Raw genomic sequence first — 21,333 nt, 5'->3', positions numbered from 1 at the left:
CTAGATTAACATGCTGTGATGATTTTTGGGAGGCTCCAGAACTGTAAGTTACCTTGTTGCCCCTCTGCCTCCGTGAGAGAGAGGTTTGCTGATGCTAAACTGTGTGTCGGCTCCCTGACGCTCCATTGTGGTAGCCAGCGCCTCAGGATCCCGCCAGTCTGTAGTTTGCCTGGCAGGTAACACTTGGCGCACTTCATGTCCTGAACCCCCTCCAGTTTTCCTGTAGCCCATAGCCCCTGTCCCAGGACACCCCCAGAAGTTACCAAGTCGGCTGTCTCCAAAGTGGCGGTGTGCACACTAGCCTGTTGGCTCAGCTGAGGATGCACTCTTTACTTCGATATTACAGCACTGGGATTGGCTTAGGGCAAAACAAAGAAGTTTATTAGTAGAGAGAGATTTTGTCAGTGATACGAAGCAAACCGAAATGGTTACAAATAAAACAGAAGTATAACATGCTGTCCAGTGACTAAAACTTACCTTTATCAGGCTACGATCTTCTGTCTAAAGTAATTTTCTTACCTAACGTGACCTTTCAGCCAGGATCTAGGTTTCATGGATGCGTAATACTGTCCCTTTCACCTCCTCAGTGATGATTAGCGCAATGTTGTTTTGCTTCACCTTATATTTCCCCAAAACTCACTGTTTGGACCCCAGAACCAAGACAACCTCCTGTGGCTTTAGCCTCTGGCGTCTTCCTAGGCTGACTTCACGACTTGGCTTTTCCTGTTGACTTGCATACAAATTGGGCATCCTTTGTATTGATTTCACAATGCTTAATTTACATTAGAGGAAGGGCAATAATTCCTATCCCTCCTGTCGGGAAGAAAACCTGTTTCTCCCTGTGTTAGGTTACAAACTTTAAACCATAATATCAGTGAGTAAATATGATTCCTCGTATAGTGTTAATACTAGGGTGACCAGACAGCAAGTGTGAAAAATCAGGACGGGGGTGAGGGGTAATAGGAGCCTATATAAGAAAAAGACCCCAAAATCGGGACTGTCCCTATAAAATCAGGACATCTGGTCCCCCTAGTTAATACAGACATTTCACACTGATATTAGTGACCAGTAAGAACATAACAGCCATACTGCGTGCGACCCATGGTCCATCTAGCCCAGTATCCTGTCTTCTGACAGCGGCTAGTGCCAGGTGCTTCAGAGGGAATGAACAGATCAAGGCAATTTATTAAGTGATCCATTCCCGTTGTCCACTCCCAGCTTCTGGAAGTCAGAGGTTTAGGGACATCCAGAGCATGGAGTTGCATCCCTGACCATCCTGGCTAATAGCCATAGACGGACCTATCCTCCCATGAACTAATCTAGTTCTTTTTTTAAGCCTGTGGCAACGAGTTCCACAGGTTGACTGTGTGTTGTATGAAGTACTTCCTTTGCTTGTTTTAATTCTGCTGCCTATTAATTTAATCAAATGACCCCTAGCTCATGTGGTATGTGAAGAGGTAAATAACACTTGCCTATTTACTTTCCCCACACCATTCATGATGTTATAGATCTCTATCATTTCCCCCATTAGTCATCTCTTTTCTAAGATGAACAATCCCAGTCTTTTAAATCTCTTCTTGTATGGAAGTTGTTCTATACTCCTAACCATCTTTTTCCTTCTCTGTACTTTTTCCAATTCTAATATATCTTTTTTGAAATAGGGTGACCAGAACGTGACACTATATTCAAGATGTGGGCGTACCATGGATTTATATAATGGCATTGTGATATTTTCTGTCTTGTTATCTATCCCTTTCCTAATGGTTCCTAACCTGCTGTTAATTTATTTGACTGCAGCTGCACATTGAGTGGATGTTTTCAGAGAACTGTCCACAATGACTCCAAGACCTCTTTCTTAAGTGGTAACAGCTAATTTAGACCCCATCATTTTGTATGTATAGTTGGGATTATGTATTCCAATGTGCGTTACTTTGCACTTACCAACATTGAATTTCATCTGCCATTTTGTTGCCCAGTTGTTTGAGATCCTTTTGTAGCTCTTTGCAGTCTGCTTTGGACTTAACTACCCTGAGTAATTTTGTATCATCTGCAAACTTTGCCATCTCACTGTTTACCCCCTTTTCCAGATCTTCTATGAATATGTTGAATAGCAAAGGTCCCAGTCTAGATCCCGCCATTTACCACTTTCCACTGGGAAAACTGGCCATTTATTCCTACCCCTTTGCTTCCTGTGTTTTAACCCATTATTAAACCACAAGAAGATTTGCTTTGATTTGCTTTGCTTAAGAGCCTTTGGTGTGGGATTTTGTCAAAGGTTTTCTGAAAGTCAAAGTCCACTATATCCACTGGCTCACCTTTGTCCACGTGCTTATTGACACCCTCAAACAATTCCAATAGGTTGGTGAGGTGTGATTTCCCTTTACAAAAGCCCTATTGACTCGGTGCATCGCCAGCTTTCATTTGATACCTTGCAGGACACTTTCTGGATAACCAGGATAACACCAGTGTGTTAGGTGTAATGAGTATGTCGGGGCCTGACAAGAATTGCTGACACAGACTTGTGAGCCACCAGTGGGCCTCTGGGTTACTCCTGTGTAGCATGTACTGGAAGGCAGGACCAACTTTCCATCCAGGGGAAGAGAGCAGCGCACAGACACATCTGCCCCAGTGCATTGTGGTCCCTTTCGCAGCCCCAGGTGTAGAGAGGCTGGAGGGGCGTAGAATCTGGAAAAGAGCAACGCACAGAGAATTCCAAATGCTTATGGTTTGTCATCTTCCTATTGCACTGAGCCGTTGCCTGAAGAGGGAGCGTTTCAATGCCTTTGGAGCTGGATTCGGGTCTCAGTTACCCCATTGTCAATCCAGCGTCACCACTGTTGGAATCCATGCAGTTCCACTGGAGTTACACCAGTCTGAGATCAGAATCCAGCCCTGAGCGAGCCGCCATCCTACCCCTTCAGCCCCAAGCCAACCTCCGCTCAGACTCCGGGGTGGTTTAAGCAGCTCAGCGACAGCACAAGGCAGCCCATCTCCCTTGGCAGCATCCAACCAAGACAATCGCAGACAAGTGCAGCCAGCATGAAGGGGGCAAGGCGGGCCAGCTGGCTGAATAGCAGCGAGCGTGGGAGCTGGAGGGGAGCAGGTGGGGTAGGGAGGGCTGGGGCGGGCAGGGGGGTTTGTATGCCAGGGTGCCTCTCTCTGCTAATCGGCTCTCCGCAGAGCTCATAAAAATGCACAGCACTCAGCCAGCCTATGCAAATCCTGTAGCATCCGGGGGGCTGCAGGGCTGTTTAGTTTGCGATGACTGTTGCAGGCCAGTTCAGGGCTGGCGCGAGGTTGTAAAGCAGGGTCTGATCTTTCAGGGTTAAAATGCTGCCTTAAGAACTTCTCCACATTTTATTACTCCTGTCCTGCTGGCGTTGAGGTTGGGGAATGCTTTGCTGAGCGCTCCCCCGGGAGGATGCAGTGGTAGAGGTGGCTTTCAATGCCTTGAGACCCTCATAAAACTGAGCTCCTTGTATTCTTTTAAGGGGGAATCGGTGCTGGATTGTCTGTCCTGGAGAGTGATGTCCTCTGTCCATGGGGACAGTGGCAATATAGACTTCTCCAGCTATTGTCATTAAACTGGAGGTGGAACCGCTAGGGGTGAGCAGAGAGTTTATGATAATCAGGACTGGACTCTCTGATCCAGGAGGTCCCTTTCGGTCCTAGGTAGCTGCAGTTAAACTTACATGGCCGTTTCACGCTGTCGTCTCTCTGCTGAGATTTCCGATGCAGCGTCGGATGCGCCGCTCCATTATACGGACTTCACAGGGTTTTCAGAGTTCGTATGACAGCAGCACCTAGAGGTCACAAGATCAGGACTCCCTTGTTCTGGATGCTGTGCCTATGCATGGGAAGAGACAGCACTTGCCGCAAAGAGCTTGCAGTCTAATTAGACAAGACAGGCAAAAGATGGGAGGGGAAACCGAAGCACAACTCACTGCATGTAATTCTCTCCTGGATTCCCGGCAACAGCACCTGGAGGAAGCAGGGGGAAGAATCCCTGTTGTACCTTGATATTGCTCACAGCCACCCACTCCTGCGGTGAATTGATATGGCTAAAAAATCCCGAGGAATATTGGTATAACACAGCTCGTTAGCCCAGGGCAAGATGTGGCACAAAGCTTTATTGGTTTTTGGCTAGATGCGGGATAGTGGCCAGAGCAGGGACGAGGCACCATCCATCCACTTTACAGACATTAATGAGTGGAGCCTCACAACCCACCTGCACTATTGTTTCCTTTTTAAAGATGAGGAAACTGAGGCATGGGGAAGGGACATGATTTGCCCAAGGTCACCCAGCAAGTTAGTAGGGAAGATGTGAAGTTAACCAGTAGTTCTGACTCCTAGCCCCCACTCCCTAACCGGTCAGTGACTCAGCCCACCCTCCCTGGTGTCTCAGGGGGGCTCTGGAGAGCCAGGGAGCCGTGCTCAGTGCGGGTAGTTTTGATTGACTGGAGAATCTGGCGTTATCCCTTTCCTTCCTCTGGTTTCCTCTGTTTATATCCTAGCTCTTCTCTTCTCTTTCTGCATGTCTGTGTGAAAGCAGGATCCCTCCTGCTTTGCTCTCTTTGGCCTCTCTCCTTTTACCTGGACTTTGACACCACATGGGTGGAGATCTGTTTTCCCATGATTGAAATTGCAGGGAAAGTTTTCAGCAAGGCAGAGTCTAATGACCAAAGTTGGCTTTTGGCCAGGACTCCTAACTCCTAGCCTTGTAGAATGGCACCATGGGATCATTAATGACCAGGTTCTCAGTTTTATGGTACGTCCCCATCTTGCCACCGCACTGGGACAGGTTTCAGGTTCTAGCCATGACCTGGAGTCCCCCCTCCCAATTTCTGAGGATTTCCTAAAATGGATCTCTCTTCTCCTTTGCTGTGTGAAAGACCCAGCAAACTGCAGAGGGAAACTGATCATATAGGGAGAACAGTGAAACTGCCTGTACACTAAGTGCTGTCCAGTGTGGAAAGGAAACAGACTGAAAAGATTAGCGAGAAATATATTTTTCCTAGCTCTCCGATCTCCTTCAGTTAACAGGGACTGTGCATGTTACAGTAACAGGGGAACTGTTTTCAGACAGATGTGTGGGTCTGAAATTGATCATGTCATTTCACATGGAATGCCAAGGGCTCTGTCTGAAAAAGGCTCTGGTGGTGGTGGTTTTTGATGCAGGGGAGGCAGTGTGGATAGCACGCTGGACTGGAACTCAGGACGCCTGGATTCTGTTCCCAGCTCTGTCACTGCCCTCTGTGCAGGGCCGTCCCTAGCAATTCTGGGGCCCTAAGCAGGCCCCCTGTGGGGGGGGAGGTCTCCCGGGGGGGGGGCTGGCTTGGGGGGTAGGGGAGAACCACCTCCTAGCACTACTGGCAGCACGGCTGGGGCCGGGTCGCTGCACTTCCTGCTGCTGGTGAGTGCAGGCCCAGCCCGGCTGCACTCCTCAGGGGAGTGGGTGCGGGGCTGTTGTGGGAAGAGCTGGAGCAGGGGCTGGAGCAGCACACAGGGCACCAGGAAATTTGGTGCCCCATGCAGCTGCGTACTTTGCATATGGGTAAGGACGGCCCTGTTTCTGTGCCTCTGATTCTCCCTCTGTAGAATGAGGATAAGCATACTGGCCTCTGTCATAAAGCACTTTGAGAGCGAGCAATGAGAGGAGCTAGGTAGCCGATTGTAAGCTAGTAGATCTGATGGACATGGCAGGGCTGAATGGCAAAGGGCTTTAAAGGCAAAGGCCAAGATTTATGTTGGGAGGGGTTGGCAGAGAGGGAGTCAGTGGAGGGATGCCAAGAAGGGGATGATGTGGTTGGAGTCGTGAGCCAGGAAGATTGTCCTGACCTGTGACTTTTTGCGTGGACTTGAGGCACTGTGGCTGGGATCAAAAGCGGAACAGTGGCGATTACAGTAGTGGCACCAAAGAGGATGGAGATCTGGGCAAGAGCCTCTTGAGTTGTTTATTGGAGGACCATTGAAGAGACTCTGTTCCTAACCCCATTGGTACTTGCTTTCCTTTTCTGATAGTTCAGTGGTCGACACCAGCAGGCTGGGGCTGTCTAAGATAGTAAAGGGGAGTCATTATTGATGTAGGGCTAAAGCAAGCTGTTGCTGAACATGCTGTGTTACAGGCGTGTAGGGCTGGGCCACCCCAGGGGGAGAAGTGGAGAGAGAGCAGGACTTAGAGAGGCCTGTGCTACACAGGTGGTCAGACCAGATGATCTGATTGGCCCTTCTGGCCTTCAGCGCTATGAAGCTCTAAGTTTCCTCCCTGCTTCCTTCCCTGCTGAAGTGACTTCCTGCAGCTCTTCACTGGATGCACTCCCTTCCAAACCAGCATAGCATGGCTGGCCAGTGTATTGGGGGCATGGGGTGGGGGGTCAGTCCACAGTTCATGCCCTTGCCTGTTTAGGAGAGAGCCAAGCATGCGGCCTCCCAGCGGCCACGAAGAGACCTCTAATGCATCCCTACAGGGGCCTTGATGGGTTTATCCCTCTTGACTGTAGTTCTAGTAGACCGAGCCACAGTTTGCACCCAGCTGAATGTAATGTATTTCCAAGGGGCCTCTCCCAGTGCTGTAGGTGTGTGTACCCCATGTATTAACAAAATGCACCACCTTAACCACTGCACCAAGATCCTCCATCGAAAGGAGGATCGCTCTCGCTCGCCTCAGGAGAAGGCCTGGGAAGACAAGGTAATTAATGGTGAGCATAGGTGAGCTCTGGTGCCCTCTGTGACGGGTTCAGTCACAGAGACCCCCTTGGGACTGTCACCTGATGTGCTGGATTTACCTCTGAGCCCATTTTCCCTGCTAGCTTGGGACTCCAGAACCCTGCATTGTTGAGCCAGACACGCTAGCTTGCTGCAACACCGACGCAGGGTCTAGATCATGCCCCCAAAACTGCAGGCTTTAACTGAAAACCACTCAGTAGGTCACCTATCTCCCAGACACCCAGCTCCCAATGGGATCCAAACCTCAAATAAATCCATTTTAATGTGTATAAAGCTTGTACAGGGTAAACTCATAAATTGTCCTCTCGCTATAACGCTGATAGAGAGATATGCACAGCTGTTTGCTCCCCCAGATATTAGTCACTTACTCTGGGTTTATCAATAAACAAAAGTGATTTTATTAAGTATAAAAAGTAGGATTTAACTGGTTCTAAGTAATAACAGACAAAACAAAGTAAGTTACCAAGCAAAATAAAACAAAATACGCAATTCTAAGCCTAATACATTAAGAAACTGATTACAGGTAAATCTCACCCTCAGACATGTTCCAATAAGCTTCTTTCACAGACTGGACTTCTTCCTAGTCTGGGCCCAATCCTTTCCCCCGGTACAGTCCTTGTTAGTTCCAGCAGGCATCTTAGGTGAAAAGCCGGGGTTTTCTCATGCTGGAACCCCCCTTGTCCTGCTCCATCCCCTTTTATAGCTTTGGCACAAGGCGGAAATCTTTTGTCTCTCTGGGTCCCACCCCTCCTTCTAAATGGGAAAGTACCAGGTTTAAGATAGATTCCAGTTCAAGTGACATGATCACATGTCACTGAAAGACCTTATTCTTCATTACCCACAGTCTGGCCAACATGTACACAGGAAGGCTTGCAGGTAAACAAACCATTTACAACCAATTGTCCTAGTCAATGGGAGCCATTAAGATTCTAAACCACCATTAATGGCCCACACTTTGCATAATTACAATAGGATCTCAGAGTCATACTTTATATTTCTAGCTTCAGATAAAAGGATGATACATTCATACAAATAGCATGAACACACTCAGTAGATTATAAGCTTTGTAATGATGCCTTACAAGAGACCTTTTGCATAAAGCATATTCCAGTTACATCATATTCACACTCATAAGCATATTTCCATAAAACATTATGGAGTGCAACGTTACACCCTCCTTAACCCAAATGGGTGTCCTGCTCCAGGGGTCTCTTTGGAGAGCTGCTGTGGGATGGCAAGACAAGCAGGTGCGCAGGCAGGCAGCTGCTGCCCCCCCTTGCATTAAGGGATGCCCCAGTTTAATGGGGGAGGAGGAGGTAGTGAAATATTGATAGTACGTAGTGTTTGCCTGTTATCTGTTACCGTTTGGCATGAGATCACCCCATGAGATAACACAAAGGGCTTGAATTGTCATTGCCCTGGGTTGTGGACTGTCATTTACACTGGGGCAAGGAGGGTGTAAAACAGTTCCCTTCTGATCCCTACGTGGCATGGGAGATAAATTGACTGCAGAAGGTGCAGAATAAAGAATCAGGCCTTAAATCCGTGTCAATTGCTCAGCACTGCCGGACAGAAAACAAGCCCCACTGAAGCATCTGCTAACTAGCTCTTCTTCCACAAATTCAGGCTGGTTGCCTGTTCCCCACCATGTAATAGTAACCATGATGGCCAAGGCTGAAATATCTATTTTTAATTATCTCTGTATTGGTTCTTTATCATTCAAATAGCCCAGCACTCCCTCTGAGCATGGTCAGAGCCAGGACAATCACGTTTCAGAGAAAAGAAGGCCAGCTGCATTTACACTCAACAGAGTAACCAAAAGAGCAAATCACATTAGCAGCAGCTTGCAAGCTTAAAAAAAAAAAAAAAAAAAGCCAGCCAGGATTCTGGCCCCCCATCACAGCCCGGTTGCTGTTTGTTCCAGGAACGAGGTTGGGGAGGAGGGGCAGTGTGGTTTACAAGTCACTGATCAGGCCTCTGGAGTGGAAGGACAAAGTCCCTGGCTTGGTGCTGAATACTGCCTGGAAAGCTCAAGTCTGGAATAACTGAACCGTACCAAGGGGAATGAAGCATCTGGGGATGTTAAGGTCTGATCTGACGAGGTGCTGCTGAATGTCCTCAAATCCTAATTGTTTTAAACAACACTAAGTGGTAAAATTGACTGATGTGCCCAGATCTGATTATTTTATAGGACACCCAGAGAAGCCAATCGCCTGTTTTCCTCCTGGGCTCTTTGGACCCATCCTCCAGCTTGCTCCTGTACGGGAAGGGAGTCCTGGTTGGGATGGTCTTTGAGTTCTTTCCTCACATGGGGAGACCAGAGTCACAGCTGGTGTAACATGAGCTCAATGGAGCAGAGGAACCCATGTGGTTTGGCCCAGGGAACCCATGTGGAACGAGTGCTCCAGCCCATCAGAATCTGACCCTGCAGCCACGCACCGCTCACAGCAGCATTGGTAGTGGAGTGTGTGCATCTGTGATTTCATGCATTCACTCTGTTCTAGATTTTGCAGAGGTTTTAAGGCCAGAAAGGACCAGGAGGATCGTCTAGTCTGACCTACTTGGTTGCTGTCTCAGCAGAGAAGCCAAAGATCAAATAGTCATAGGATTTCCCCCCGCGGCTGCTGGTTTTGGGGTTCCTCAAGTTTTGGTATCCACAGGTACTGAGGAAATGCAACTCTAGCTAAGGCAGTGGAAGTGGAGGTTTGCTCAGCCCCTCTGACAACTAAGAGCCAGGGGTCTCAAATTGAACTTCCGGTAGTAGGGGACACTTTTTGAAAATGTAGGTCTAACTTGTTTTATTCTTAAGGGTCTTTGTAGGGAATCTCTCCCTTTGAAGCACATACCCTTTTCTGCTGCTGCTCCCGCCATCTGAAGAGAGAATCCCCTGGAGGGGTTGGGACATTTGGTTATCATGGAAGTTATAAGGCCATAAACAAATATAATACCCAAATTTCTGCTCACTGACCAGCACTGAAATCTCACATGGAAGCTTTCAAAGTACTAAGACCCTTTTCCCATGAGAATTTCTTCACTAACAAGGTACTTGCAAGAGAAGTAAGAAAATATACCCCTATACAACAATGAGCTCTAAATAAGTGGTTACTACCCAAGAAAGATCTTGGAGTCACCATGGATAGTTCTCTGAAAACTTCTGCTCATTGAACAGCAGTGGTCAAAAAGGCCAACTGTATGGTAGGAACTATTTGGAAAGAGATAGAAGATATGACTGAAAATATCTTAATGTCACTCTATAAATCCATGGTGAACCCGCACCTTGAATACTGCATCCAGTTCTGGTTGCCCCATCTCTAAAAGGATATAGTGGAAGTGGAAAAGGTTCAAGGAAGGGTGACACAGCTGATCAAGGGCAGGAAATGGGTTCCATACTAGGGGACGCTAAAAAGATACAGGCTGTTCAGCTTAGAAAAGAGACAACGAAAGAGGGATATGGTGGTCTATAAAATCATGGATGATGTGGAGAAAGTGAACACGGAAGTGTTACTTACTACTTCACATAACACAGGAGCTAGGAGTCACCTCGTGAGATTAATAGGCAGCAGGTTAAATACAAATAAGAGGAAATACTTTTTCACACAGTGCACAATTAACCTGTGGAACTCATTGTCAGGGGATGTTGTGAAGGCCAAAAGTATAATTGGGTTTAAAAAAAGAACAAGATTAGTTCATGGAGGACAGGTCCGTCAATGGGTATTAGCCAAAATGGTCAGGGAAACAACTCCATGCTCCAGGTATCCATAAACCTATGGTTACCAGAAACTGGGAGTGGAAATGGGAGTGGATCACTCTATACTTCCCCTAGTCTGTACGCTCCCTCTAAAGCTCTGGTACTGGCCACTGTTGGAGACAGGATATTGAGCTAGCTGGACCAATGGTCAGACCCAGTATGGCCCGTCTCATGTTATACAAGAGACTGGGATCTGCAGAATGGTCTCCAAATAAAATGTGCATCTGTCAGTTGCTCTTTAAATACACACCATTAAGGCTAATGAATTTTACTTTCATTTTTCTTCTGTCTGCAAAAATCCATAGGGGTGTGTGCGGTAATATCTTTTATTGAACCAACTTAAAAGTTCAAACAAATCAGTTCTAGGAGCACAATGCACAAGAGCACCCTGCATTAACAAAAATGGTTGTAATCCATCTCTAAAAATAATGCTTGGTCCTACAATAGCAAGCTAGTGTAACCCTACAATAACAAACAGATGTAACCCTACCAGAACTGACACACCATTCTGTTTCATGATTTTGATTCCTGAGTGCAAATGATGTTCTTGGGTAGTTGAAGATTATTTGGTCATGAAGGGTTGGTAAGTTCAAGGCAGTGGGAGGAAGGGTGCTCGTAAGAGGGACTCAGTGATTCTGAGTTCAACTCTGGGCTCTGATACATGCACCCTGTGTGACCTTGGCATGTCACTTAGAGGGAAGTTTTCAAAGACCCAAATGGCAGGTTGATGCCTGACTCCCCTTGAGTTTCAGTCAGAATTAGGACTGGCTCGGCACCGTTGGAGTGAGCAGATGTTTTGCCACTAACTTCATTGAGAGCAGGATCAGGGTTTATGGTGCCTTTGAAAAATCTCCTCCTGAATTACGATGATTTTAATTAGCAGCGTTTGTATTTTGGTAGTGCCGAGAGGTCTCAATCAGTGATCAGGTCCCCATTGTGCTAGGTGTTGCACATGCTGAGAACAAAAATCTTTGTCTCAGTTCCTCCCATCTGTACAATAATACTCCCTTTGTCTATCGTGTCTCTTTAGATTACCAGCTCTTTGGGGAGAGCACCTCTCTTGCTGTTAGTATAGCCCTTAGCCCAGTGCGGTTCTCATCTTGGCTGGAACCACTAAGTGCTAATGTCGTATAAATAATACTAATCATTGTTTTTTAAAAGCCTGCTTTTTAGAAACAAGGTAAACCCTACAATAACAAAGTCACATGCACATGACAGGAGGAGAAATAGTTTGGTGAGGAAACAGGCTTTAGCTTATTATAAACAAAGTAGCAAGCAGTGATGTTAGGCCAATATTTTAAAACTTGACTAGTGATTCCGGGTGCCTCATTTTTTGGGGTGCTCAACTCAAGACACCTTAAAAAGGGGCAGTTTCAGAAAGTGCTTAGCACTCAGCCCAGGGAAAGTCCTGCCCCTTTAAGGGATCTCAAGCTGGGCAATCGAAAATTGAGGCATTCGAAATCACTAGTCACTTCTGATAATTTCAGCCTTGAAGATTATGCCCCAAACCAGCTAGAACCCAACATTCTAGTAATGTTCTGAGCTGAAAAGGTTTGACCCAGTCATGGCTGAAACCTACTTAAACTTGTGGTTCATCTTTCTCTCCACAAGGGTGTGGAAATTAGTAACACAGCATCCGTAGCCAACTCACAAAATGATTGGCTGAAACCGATTCTGGAAACCAACATTGAAAGGTATTAATGCTTTGCAAATCAGTAGGAATTCTAAACAATATGTACAGTCCAGCTGCTCCTGGAGTTCTCTGGCCTGTGTTGTACCGGAGGTCGGATTAGATGAACGCAGTGGTCCCTTCTGGCCTTGGAATCTATGATGAAGCTTTGCTGTGAGTCAGGCAAAAGGAGAGCTTTGAAATCAGAATTTTAATTTAGGGTGAATTTGTATAAGTCTCCCCCAAATCCTCTGGAAGCAGAAATGACTGAATCGGTGAAGATGCTGCCTTCTTCCATACAGGTGCTTGATTCTTTCTTGCATGCTTTCGAGGTAGCCAGCTGGCATGGAGACATTCCAAAATAGCAGCATTTGTTTGCAACGAAGCGAAAAAGTCACTTCCCAAATCTGTTCACTTCTCATTTGGATCGTCTCTAACAATGTTCCCGTCGGGCTGTGATGCCAGGTGTAATGTTGCCTCGGTTTGGCCTCTCTAATATTTGAGGCTTAGTCCACTCTGCGTGTGCTCAGCGGGTAATTGTACTCTGGAAAAGGAAGCAATTTGCAACCTCTTGTTTAGAAACAGGAAATGGAATTTGGAGTGGTCCCGATTTCTTGCTGAGAGACAGAATTATGGACGTTCTTTCCTGCTCTTACTAATCCAAATGCTTAGACGTTCCTTGCAAATCTGGAAAATGGAAAGTACTTTGTCTTTCGCATTGGGGCATCTAAATCTCTTCTGAATTCAAGTGTGAGAGAAGCACGTACCGGAGAACAATCCCCTAGAGTTTTTAGATTTTTCTCCTCTTGCCAGATGACTTGGTAGGTCATTGTGATTGATAAACATTTTCTTGTGTTGTATCTTTATATATTTTTGCTGTTACATTTTCATTCTGAATATTTCTAAGTGCTAAAATTATTTTTTTCCTGCATTTGGGCACCATCACATTTGGAATAGCTGAAGACAGATAATAAAACATATTTCCATTCAGATTAGTTTTAAAATTATTTATATTTTTATTTTTTTTATTTTATTTTTTATTATATTATTTATATTTTTAGATGCTTTGAGTGTAATCTCATGTATCTCTTTCTTAATCTGTTTATATCTATCTGCATATCTTAATCTAGCTATACATCTATCATTTTTCTCTTCTATTTATCTGCCTGTCTCGCTATCTTTATTTCTTCCTGTCTTAATAGGAATTTTTCTCTCATTTTTCCAGAATATTAGTCATTGCAGTAGCTAGTTGCTGGGCCCCTGACAGTGTCACTTGAATTTACAATATATATTGGGTTTCCCAATTTAAAGTAAGGAGTCAAATAATTTAAATCAGAAGGATGCTGGATTGAAAATACTTTTTTTTTTTTTGGCCATGTGATAGAAAGAAGATAGTGAAATTAATAGTAAGAGACACTATCCCCCCTTTCCCTTGCAAACATGCAGAGACTCTGTATCACTGTCCCCAGTTGAAGTAGTCACCTTGAGGGAGAAACTGAAGTTTTGACAAAACCAAGTTGTTTGGCTCTTTCTGGCAAAAAGCTTTTAGGGCCTGATTTTTATAGGTATTTGAGCACCCAATGCCTATAAAAAACCAATGGGAGTTAGGCACCTAAATACCTTTAAAAGGCTGGCCCTTAGGCCTGGTCTACACTACAGAGGTAGGTTGATGTAAGCTGCCATGCAGTGACCTACTGGATATGTGTCTACATGTAAATTCGTCTCCCACTGATGTAAGCTCTCCATTACATGACATAGTAACATCATCTCCTTGAGCAGAGTTGAATCATGGTCAATGTACTGAAGTCAACGCAGCACTGCTGCAGATACTGTGTTACATATGTTGACCCTCGCAGATTTCCAGCAGCTGTCCCACAATGCCACACACTGATCACTCTGGTCATAATTGTTAATTCCACTGCCCCTGGGGTCACAGAGACCAGAAGCCTCCTCCCACCAAAACCCCAAGAATTTTTGAAATACCTTTTCTTGATTGCCCCGCTTGGCGAGCGCACCTAGCAGCTCTCCATGGTTATGCACAAGGGCCCAGCTGACCATGCCGGCTACGCAATCCAGACGCGCATCCACCTGGAGTAGACAGGAGATATTGGATCTCCTGGGCCTATGGGAAGAAGAGGCTGTGTAGGCACAGCTAAGGACCAGCCATAGAAATGTGGAGATCTCCGAGCAGATTGCACAGGGGATGCAGGAGATGGAGTACGACAGGGAACAGCAGCCGTGCCACGTGAAAGCGAAGGCAAACCGGAAGGGTGGAGAGGCTGACAGTCAATCGAGTGCCGAGCCGCAGAACTTCTGCTTTTACAAAGAGCTGCATGCCATATTTGGCGGAGACCTCCCCGTGAACCACCCTGGGTACCCCCGAGGAGCCTGAGACAGAGGCCCCTGGCGTGAACAGTGAGGAAGAAGAGGATGAAGGACATGTGCCCGGGAGGCCCAGCTATGCCATGAGCCAGGATCTGTTTGAGACTTCACCATAGTCCAGTCGGTCCCAGCTGTCAAGCCTGATGCAAGGGAAGGAACCTCATGTAAGAGTGTAAATTTATTTCCCATTACAGCGATGATGCCCCCAACTTAGCAGGATAAAGCTATCGACTTTTCCTTAATGTACTTGTACTAGACGAGGTAGCGATACAACAAAGAGGTAGTATAGTTATCTGCTTTTCATTCCCCTCTAGAGTTAGACGGGTGGATGGAGGGGGATTGTCATGCGTAGCAGTGTGTGTATGTACACAGGGATGTGTCTTGAATCCTCACAAGAGATCTTGAGGAAAGGTTTCTAGGGCCGGAAGCCTTATTTTCCCCTCTGCGTTAGGATGCCAGTCAGTGATAACTTCAGCAGGCACCATTGCAGTATGCACTCTTGCAGCACATGGGCCTTGGGAATGCAAGCTGCAGCTGTGCTCTCTTTGCCTTTGTCACCCTTGGGAGTGGGATATCAGCTCAGATCACCACAGCCTGTGAAAAGTGGTGCCGGTATTCAGCGCCATTGCCCTGTACTCATAGTTTCATGCAACCAAGCAATACCCTCGTCATTTCCCTCAAGTGCAGTGCCTGGTGCTGTGCCCAAGCACTTGGAAGCAGACTGTCAATCAGGAGGTCTTGCTTAAAGCATCCGGGGAGCATGGGAAGGGAGTTCAGAAACTTAACTTTCACTTTCTGTTTCACATACTGACAGCGGTACCTTTGTATGTTCTATCTGCCACTGTGGCCGTTGCGGCCTTCGGGGGTTCCCCCTCTACACCCGTGGAATGCTTGAGTCAGAGAAAGAAGAGGACTCGGGATGATGTGTTCGGCAAGATCCTGCAAGCCAGCGCTGCATCAGACTGTGAGCAGAGGGCCTGGAGGGTGAATATTACAGTCTGGATGGAGAGGGAAAGAACAGACAGGAGAAAGATCCAGGAGTTCCAGAAGGCAAAGGAGAGGGAGATGCACCAGGGGCTTCTCCTGCCGTTCCACACTAAGGACAACCACAGTATCACATACACTGACCTTTGAGAGCCATGGTTGATGTATGACTAGCTAAAGTGAACATGAATGTTCCTTCCTCTTCCTTAAACTCTGATCCATAAATTTATTAAGGTTTTAATATATTTCCTTTTAACTTGCACAGAATTTCTGCTGAAGTGTTTTTGTGAGTCAATTAAACTCTGTTGTTTGGAAAATGATTCATTTTTATTAATCCCAGTGTATGATGCGGAATGGCTGATGGTAGTGAGGGCACCCGCTTACCTGTTATCATACACTGTGACAGCTCAACGGATCAGTGACACACACAGTGTAATGATCATAAATGTACAGCAAGCACTGCAAAATTCAGTGTTATGTTCATAGATGTGTACCAAGCACCGCACAATTCCTAACAGGCCCCCAAACTGCAGGGCTGAGTAGCACAGTCCACCAGGACACATTACTGGGGCTCATTGATAAAGTGCTCTTTGAAAGCCTCTCTGAGCTGGGTTGCTCCACATTGAGGTCTTCTAATAGCCCTTGTGTCTGGTTGTTCAAACTCATCAGACAGCTGCTCCACCTACACCCTCTTCCCCAGCAGCAACTTTTCCCCTTTGTGTCACAGATATTATGCAGGACGCAGCAGGCAGCTCTAACCACTGGGATATTTTTCCTGACAGAAAATATTTGGTGAGTAAACAACGCCAGCGTCCCTTCAGCCTATCTAAAGCACATTCAGCTGTCATTCTGCACTGGCAGTTGAATCTTCCCTTGTTGCTGCCAAGGTGCCCCGTGTACAGCTTCATGAGCAAGAGGTAGGCTGGATCCCCCAGGATCACAATGGGCATTTCAACATTGCCAATGGTAATCTGCTGGTCATGAAAGAAAATCCCTGCTTTTAGCTTTCTGAATAATTCTGTGTTCCTAAAGATGCAAGTGTCACGCACCTTCCCTGACCAGCCAACACTGATGTCGGTGAAGTGTTTCCAGTGATCAACCAGCAATTGCTTATCCATAGAAAAATAACCCTTCCTGTTGATGTACTCTCTGGCAAACTGGGCTGATGCCAAAATAGGGATATGTGTGCCAGCTATCATTCCACCACAGTTTGGGAACCCCATTGCTGCAAATCCACTATGTACTGCACATTGCTGAGAGTCACGGTCCTGCAGATCAGGAGACAGTTAATGGCCCTGCACACATGCATGACAACAGCCCCCACTGTGGATTTTCCAACTTCAAAATGATTTTCCTGTTGACCAGTAGCAATCTGGTGTTGCAAGTTGCCACAGTGTGATCGCCGCTTGCTTCTCCATTCTCAGTGCAGCTCTCAGTCTGGTGTTTCTGTGCCAGGGGACTGGGATGAGCTTGGCACACAGATCCAGGAATATGGCTTTCATATCTGAAAGTTCTTCAGCCATTGCTCATCATCCTAAGCCTCCATTACAAAGGGATCCCACCAGTAAGTGCTCGTTACTAGGGTCCAGAAGCGGCGCTCCACCGTTTGCAGCTGCTCCATGAATGCCACCAGCGATATTGAATTGGTTCTTGCTACGTTCCACAGCAGTCTGCCCTCCCAGAAATCACCATTTTCCCCTTTGCTCTTCTTGCGGCTCTGCAAATACCAGAGCATCACGCATCCTGTACTTGCCGCACTCGTGACAATAATGCAGAGCTGTACAGCCTCCATGCTTCGGTCAGAGATGATGGACAGCGACAAGTCCTGCACAGGTTCATGGGATTTGCAAAATAGGTGCGACAGTTATGGGACAGAGGTGGTATTATGGATGGAGAAAGTTGCATGATTGGAACTTGGTCCCACAATCCAAGTTACCCCTTGCGTGACTCATTTCTGCCCTCACCATACATTGTCAAAACTTCCCAAAAAAGAGTGTGCTGGATGATGGTGAGTTGCACACTGGGATACCTCCCCATGGTGCACCGTGCACTGGCATGAATGCTCCTGCAGTGCCAACGCTAGGAGCCACGTATGTATGCGCACGAGTGATATATTCGGTGCGGCGGCCTATGTCAACGTCAGTTGCATCAGCAATAGTTTGCCGTGTAGACGTGCCCTTAGACAATAATGCTGTGGGCGTGGGGAAACGTGGATCTTGGCACTGCCCTCTGAACTCCAGAGTGCGTGCTGTATCCATGCGTTAGCTGTGCCAGGCCAATTCTACCTCCTACACAAAAGCACAACAAAGGAGGAAAAATGTAGAAGTCGGAGCTAATTTTTGGCTCAGCGGAGCCCTGAAATGGCTCTATAACTCTGGCCATTTCTGCTTCTTCCTGAGTAGTCCTGCTACCTACTAGCCCCCAGGTATCTGGTATCCAGCAACTGCACAAGTCTCTCTTTCTCCCCCTGCTGGTTGGGCTTTAGTTCTGTGTCCCGTCATGCATGCTGGGGCAGTGAATGTTACAGTGGGTGCCGCCTTTGATCTTGTGGCTCACGGCCAGGATTTCCAAAGAAGCTTTGGGATAGAAATTCCCAGCCTACCTCCTCTGGTGCCTTCACCTGCTCCCACGGCTTCAGTTATCTCTGCCGTACCGATGACCCCTGAGCCTGCTAGGCCTCTCCTTCCAGATCTCCTGCTGGACGCCCCACTCCGACGCCAGGCTCCATTCATCAGTGCCCTGCACCTAGTGGAGTCATTCACAGCCGTGCAAAGAGGGAGTCAGATGACACCAGGCCATTCGGTTGTGGTGGCACATTGCACTGCTGTAGGTGGCTCCATGTGGGGTAGGGGCCCACGTCCCTGAACTTCTGATTGTTCCTCCTCGTTCCTCTCCTCTGTTGCCCTTCCAACTTGCTTTCCCATCTCCCAGGTGCTCAGCCAGGGGGTTATCCATGGCTCTTTTCCCTGCTGTAGCTGGGGCTCTTGCTCAGTTTGGTCCCCTCTTCCCATCTAGTGTCATCAATTTCTGCCCGTCTCTCGCTGTTCCCGCAGATCCGACTCTTGGCCTTGTGCTGGTGACCTCTCGGGGTCGGTGGAGTCTCCCAAGTGTACCACTGGTGTACCTGAGAAAGGAATCTGGCCTGCACTCAGATAAATGACTCTCATGGTGATGTAAGTCAGGAGTAACTCCATTGTAGCCAGTGGGTTAGATGCTCAGTGTAAATGGGGGTAGCTGATCTGCAATGGATGAGGCTCTGGCACGTCAGAGTTACAATGGATTAAAGGAAGGGGTATAAACACACGTCCTTACATCTAGGCCGCCCTTCGTGCCTGGATGTGGCATTGAAGGGGATTTTGCTTCTTGCACTGCCTCTGGTGGGCACTTCCTTTGCCCGGATGGTCAGCCCCAGCCAGTCCCTTCTCTAGAGTGCCTTGCTTGGTCTTCCATGGCTCAGTTCAGTCCCATTCTGGGTTCAGCTCTAAACAAACAAACAAACAAACAAACAAACAAACAAAAAGGATCCTTTGCTCCTCCTCAGTTCAACTTCAACTCTTCCCCTTTGTCAAGGTACTGACCCCCTGACTTTTCCTTGCTGGGAATCCGAGTGCCATTTAAGCTAGCCTTCCACCCCTCCTGCACGTCTGTCTCATTCCCTGGTCTTCATCGACCCTTGCTTGGGACTCCTCTCCACTCTACAGCTAACCCTACTCTTGTCGTTCCGCTTTCTTGCCAGGGCCAAGCCCTGCTACAGGAAGGGACTCTCCCTAGTTCATCTCTGCCACGCCTGTGCTCTCTAAGCTCCTTGTACTAGCTGTCCCCACTCTGACCCAAGAGGCAATCGATCACCTCCCAGGTGCAGAGCATAACTAAGTAGGGTTTTTCCCTTGCCTTACAGGTGCCTATGTTTGAGATGAAATAGCACCGTTTTACCTAGCTGGGCAAAGTAGAGGGCTTTGGGTGACAGCTGCAGTCTTTGCTGCTGTCTCTCTCCAGCTTCACCTTGATCCCAGGAGGCTGCGAAAAGAGAGAGGGAGAAAATGTTCCATGTGGACCAGACAATGTAGCAAAATCTGCCCCTGCCAGAGATCTGGTTAATCCGTGATTTAGAAACCTGTCGCTTTTCTCCCAATATAATCCAGCTTCTCAGCATTCACCAAACAATCTTGTTCCAGCTGATTGGAGGAACCTGACTGCGATGTCTCTAGGCAAGGAACTCATGCATCCTGTGCAGGGCTGGTAGCTGTGTTTGCATCACTCACCCCTGTTGGTCATTACCCTCCAGAGGCCGGCTGTATAAGAATGCAGTGAGTGCCAGGCCATGCTTGTTTGATGCAGTGACTACCTGGCTCTGTACCTGCTTGGTGCTGGGCCATGCCTGAAGCTATTCTGCTGAACCCTAGTCTTGTGTGTGTGTTATCTTGTTCCATCACATGCCACAAGATTTACTGGGTGGGACTTTCCGCTGATGGGGATTACCATAGCTGTACCAATTTCAGTGGAGCTCTGCTGATCTGTCCCAGCTGGGGATTGGGCCCGTTGTGTCCAGTTTCAGGAAGGAGGGGTGGATTTGCATGCATCTTCCCCACGCGGGTTATTGCAAAATAATAGCAAACGGAACACACCCCATAGCTGCTTTTCTCCCTGGCTGCATTTAAAGGACGTGAAGTGCGCTGCGGGCAATCCCGTCAGGAATGGCTGAAAACCTGTTTGTTGTCACTGAGTGAAAAGGGAGGGTGGTTTTGATAGGCGTTGGCTGTGTGTTAAAAGCAGGCACACCTCTGTTTGCTAAGGGCTGGATTGTGCTACCTTAACTCATGTGAGGTATGACCTTGTTCAGCCAGGAGCCCACTGAAGTCACAGGGAAGAAAAGCACTACTGATAAAGAGTAAGGGTGGCAGAATCTGACCCCTTACAGCACAGATGTGGGAAAGGACTATGCAATTAAGACACCGGGTTGCTTATCAGCATGGCCTTGTGGTTAACAAGGATGGGATGATTTAGTTGGGGATTGGTCCTGCTTTGAGCAGGGGGTTGGACTAGATGACCTCCTGAGGTCTCTTCCAACCCTAATCTTCTGTGATTCTATGATAATACACTAGGCTGGTGCTCTGCAGATCCATGTTCCATTCCTGGCTCTGCCGTATGTGACTTAATATATGTGTGCTTTAGTCCCCAGCTGTAAACTGGGGGTAACAATCCCACCTTTGTGTGCTTAGATTGTAAGCTCTTTGAGACTGGGTCTGTCCCACTGTGTCTGTACAGCATCTAGCCCAGTGGCACCTGGATCTAGGTGAGGACCTCTAGGTGCTCCTGTAAACTAAGCAATACTAGTCATAACTTTCTCTGTGCGTACACCCAGAGTTCTGTCTGCTCACTGGAGATGCAAAAGTAAGCACTGCTCTTTCTAACTCTTGCTAGCCCTGCAGTCCTGGGAAAGGAAGCTGAGGGCGATTTCTTATTGTGCATCATCAACAAAACGCTTGGCTAAGGGCTTGTCTACACCTGGAGTTAATATCAGGACCAGCTGTTGCCCTTTAAATTCATATCTTGCCTTAATCCGAGTTCACTTTCAAGTGTGGACAAGCCTCAGGCCTGGTCTACGCTTAAAATTTCTATCGACAGAGCTTTAGCATTCAGGGGTCTGCAAAATCCACTGCCATGAGCGCTGTGGCTACGCCGATATAACTCACAGTGTAGACACAGCTAGGGTGACGGAAGGATGCTTCTCTCAACGTCGCTGCCTCTGCTCGGGAAGACGAAGTTTCCGCAGCGACAGAAAACGGCGACATAGCTATTGCTCCATCGTGGAGCCACTGTGCCA

The 21,333-nt window shown here is 47.3% G+C and overlaps 1 protein-coding gene across 7 annotated transcripts in view; it reads left to right on the top strand.

Annotated features, from left to right (window-relative positions):
• The window catches only part of TET3 (tet methylcytosine dioxygenase 3), a 161,964-nt gene that overhangs the window by 102,914 nt on the left and 37,717 nt on the right, over positions 1 to 21,333 (top strand). The gene's annotated exons all lie outside the window — the stretch shown is intronic.

Source organism: Dermochelys coriacea, chromosome 26, assembly GCF_009764565.3.
Source record: "Dermochelys coriacea isolate rDerCor1 chromosome 26, rDerCor1.pri.v4, whole genome shotgun sequence".
Classification (NCBI taxonomy): Eukaryota; Metazoa; Chordata; order Testudines; family Dermochelyidae; genus Dermochelys; species Dermochelys coriacea.
Note: the sequence above shows the minus strand (reverse complement) of the source record. Positions and strands in the feature narration are given on the sequence as shown.